The sequence below is a fragment of the Rhizophagus irregularis genome, chromosome 13, assembly GCF_026210795.1.
Source record: "Rhizophagus irregularis chromosome 13, complete sequence".
Classification (NCBI taxonomy): domain Eukaryota; kingdom Fungi; phylum Glomeromycota; class Glomeromycetes; order Glomerales; family Glomeraceae; genus Rhizophagus; species Rhizophagus irregularis.
Window position 1 is genome coordinate 4,840,630 of NC_089441.1, and position 4,679 is coordinate 4,845,308.

Below are 4,679 nucleotides of genomic sequence, written 5' to 3' on the forward strand. Positions count from 1 at the left end.
CTGAGTTTAATAAAAATTAAAAAGATACTATTGAAAGATAATTAATAAAACATTGAAAAAAAAAAACTGAAATTTCATCAAAAAAAAATTTTTGTTTATGTATTTATATAAAATCGTGAAATGTAGTACAAAATTAATATTTACCGTTAGTGAAAATAAAATAAAAATTAATTATAAATTCAATATATAATAATTTAAAAAGTTCTATAAATATGAAAAATAAGCAACTAGAAACTCTTAGTATTTTAGAATAATACCAAAAATATGCAATTTAATTATCTTACATAGTATAAAATTTTCTCAAAATTAAGCATTATAAAATTCTTACATCATAAAATTTTTCTATGTTGGCTAAGCACCTTGGTACCTTACATATATAAGCATTTTCCAGGGTCCTCTGGTGGTGGCAATGGAATAAAAGGTACTAATGCTGCCATTTTTTATTTCTATAATTTTTTCGTAACTTGAAAATTAAATACAATTTGAAAATTAAAATACAATTTGGTTTTAAATTGCGAAAAAAAAATCCTATATACTTCAAATTTCATAATATTTATACTAATTTTAAAATTCGTTATAATGTTTAAAACATGAACTGATGAACATAATAACATTTTACATAATTAAAGTATTTGTAACAAAATAAACACAGTTTTGATTCTAATGTAATAAATTTAATTAATGCAGTTCTAAATTTTTTTTTGTAATGCAGTTCTTGATCTAATGTAATAAATTTAATTAATGAAGTCCTTAAAACTTATTGATTCTAATATAATTGTTTATCCTTATTCTTTAATTTTTTTTTTTTTTTTTAATGATTTATATATGCTTTATTGATATGTAGTTTATATACCATACAAACAAATTATCATAAGCTATATCCACCCAGTAGGATGCAATCATCAAAATATAGATAAGAATAAATATAGAATAAAAAATAATTAGTGTTGTATCTATTGATTATAAAAATAATTAATATTATGTCTATTGATTATATTATAGAAATTATACTGTTGCTAAATCAATTATAACATTATTAACAACATTTTTTGTCTTTTTATAAGCCCAACTAAACCACCAGTTATTATTAATTAATAAACACATTTGATCTTGAGCTTTTTTTCCCATTCTATAGCATTTTGATAATATGAGATTTTCATTTTTAAGTTTTCAAGCTGTACTGAATTCAATTCCAATGATGTATCACCAAACTCTACCATTTGATTTTCCTGTGAATTTGTTATATTATTCTTCTTTGATTGTTGTTTATTCTGTTTTAATTGCTTGATCTGTTGATGAGAGGATTCCTTATTCTTTAATTAAATTGCACTATTTTTAAAATATAATATGCTTATCTGTTATTCTTATTTTTTAATTAAATTGCAATGTTTTAAAATATAATATAAAATTACAATTGCCTGCATAATTATATGTTAACTGGACTTTGATCACAAATATTTTGTTCTGCATAATTACATCATTTATTTCCTAAATAGTATCATTCTTTAAATCACATGATATTAGAATTAATTCTTATTGGATTAACTATTGTAATTATTTCTCATTATTATTATTTCTCATTATCATCATAATTATCATCATTATTATTACCGTCATCTAGTATACCTAATATATCATCTATATCATAATCATAATCACCTTCCCCAGCTCTCTTGTTATTACTACTATCATCAACTTTATCATCTTCTGCATTATTTTCATCTGAATCATCCAATATATCTCTTAGAATATTGCCGATTTTACTAGTAATTGAATCATGCGATAAATTAACAAATTGATCAATCCATAGACTTTTGATTACTACATGGCAATTGTCTTTGGTATTATTTTACCACTTGTAGTTAATCTCTGAGTAGAAGCTTGCTCCTCATTATATTTCTCATCGTCATCTTCTGCAAAAGTTTCTGCAATACGTATATTAATGTCATCATCACTAATAAGACGAGTATTCTTTTTTTGATCAATTCCAGTTCAGTTTTTGAATTAAATTTCCATTATAAAATTAATTTGCATATGGATTCTAGTTTATTCACATTAAGATTTAAGCGACATTTATGAAATAGCCATTCTAAAATCAAAAATCCATGTTCACAAGTTGTTGAGTTAAAACATATTGCAAATAGATAACTTGCAATTCTTCGTTGGCAGAACATCTGGTTCTGGTTCAGTATTAATATATTTTTACCAATTTATGGGATTATCTTTAGCAAAACCAATATCTAGGTCAAATGGCTCTTGCTCATTAATATATTTCTGTATTTGATCACATCATCAGTAAGTTTTAAACAGGCATATAAAGTGTTGAAAAATGCTATGTGTTACTTAACGCCAAAAAATGTAGGGAAACGAACCCTTTGTAAATCAACACTACTTGAAAATATTTAAAAACGCGTAAAACAACACCAATTTAAATGTAAAGCTACACATAGTAAAACAACGATAGTTTAAAAACGTGTATACAATGTATAAAAATGCGTATATTGATATTAAAAACGTGTATAGCAACAGTATTTTTTAGTCATCATACGATAGTTAACTTTATAATTGTAGTATTAGTAATTTAGGGCAGTGACATTTATTATGTAATATCCATTTACTATAAGCCCATACTTCCCCACCCCATGTAATATGAAAAATCTTACGTTACACTTATATGTTATATGACCTTTAAATACCCTCCCACCCCTAAAATATTACGTAATAAATGTCACTGCCCTTATTAACATATATTATATTATTGTATATTATTAACATATAAAATTTAATTGTAAAATATTGTAAATTTATTTATAAAATACAGTACAATACAAATAATACAAATACATTATTTAAAGAAATTAACCTCTTGTTATAATTGGATTGCCGCAGATTTTTAAGCGATCAACGTACTAAATTTCTGTTGACAAAGCGCCCCTGGTGACACAACCATAACAAGGTGGGTTTTCAAATAAAAAAAACACAAAAGTTTCGTTAATGAAATTTACACAACCATTCGTTTCTGATGAATTTCTCTAAGTCCATTAATAATATTTCACAACAAAAGTAATCACCTTTTGCGATTTGATCCATATTCCAATAACCTGACCGAAGCTTACAAAAAAAGGAATCGTTAACAAACGTTTCCTAAAAAAGTCAATAAATTTAAGTTTCGCAAAGATTGCGAAACTTACCATTTTTCTAAAGTAAAACACCGAATGGATCCTATAAAATAAAAGAAGGAAAACGTTAATAAACGCTTCCTAAAAAAATAAAAATGAGGAAAGTTTCATAATGAACGAAACTTACCTCAAGTTCCCGGCCAACTCAAAACTCCTGGAACCTACAAGAAAAAAAAGGAAATGTCAGTAAACATTTCCTAATTAAAAAAAACAAAAAAAAATGGAAGTTTCGTAACGAAACGTACAAAACTTACCGTTTTCCAAATTTCAAAATTTCCAGAAATCGAATCTACAAAAAAAAGAGAAAAGTTCAGTTAGAACGTTTCTTAAAGAATAAATCAAAAAAAAAGAAAGTTTCGTATGAAACTTACTGTTTTTTTTTATTTTTTTAAATTTCTGAAACCTAAAAAAAATCAAAAGAAACGTTAGTAAAAGTTTTCTAATTAAATAAAAAAAATATTATTAAGTTTCATAACAAAATGAAATGTTACGAAACTTACCATTTTAAGTTTTTAATCAAAGACAAATCGAAACCTAAATAAAAGAAAAAGGAAATATTAGTAAATATTTCCTAAAAAAAATAAAAAAAACAACAGAAGTTTCATAACAAAACGTTACAAAACTTACCATTTTCTGAATTTCGAATTCCCAGAAATCAAACCTACAAAAAAAGAGAAACGTTCAGTTAGAACATTTCTTAAAGAAAAAAATAAAAAAATGGAAGTTTCGTAATGAAACGTACGAAACTTACCATTTTACAAATTTCAAAATTCACGGAAATCAAACCTACAAAAAAAAAGAGAAACGTTCAGTTAGAACGTTTTTTAAAAAAAAATTTAAAAATAAAGTTTTGCAACAAAATAAAATGTTGCAAAACTCACCATTTTGCCTACCCAAAGTCCAATATCTACAAAAGAAAAAAAAAAGAAACGTTAGCATCGTTTCTTTAAAAAATCAAAGCTTCGCAACAAATGTTGTGAAACTCACCATCATACTATCCAAAAGTTCGATACCTACAAAAAGAAGAAAAAAGAAACGTTAATATCGTTTCTTTAAAAACAAAAAATAAAGAAAAGACTTTGAAGTTTTACCTTCAAAATCTTGTTCAGAAAACGTCCAGAAATCCGCAGACCTAAAAAAGAAAGAAAAATGAGACATTAGTTATGTTTTGTTAAAATAAATTAAAATTAAAAAAAAATAATTTTACCTGAATCATCCAGGAAGCGGTTCTAAAAAATAAAAAAACAAAACGTTAGATACGTTTCGTTAAAAACAAAAAATTAAAAAAAAATTTCGAAACGTTTTTTAACGTTTCGTTAAAAAATGAAAAAATTGGAACGTTAGCCAACGTTCTGATTAAAAAAATTAAAAAAAAATATTTTAGAATGTTAAAAAACGGTCCGATTAAAAAATTAAAAAAAATATTACGAAACGTTAAAAAACGTTTTGTTAAAAAAATAAAAAATAAAATAAAAAAATTGGAACGTTAGCCAACGTTCT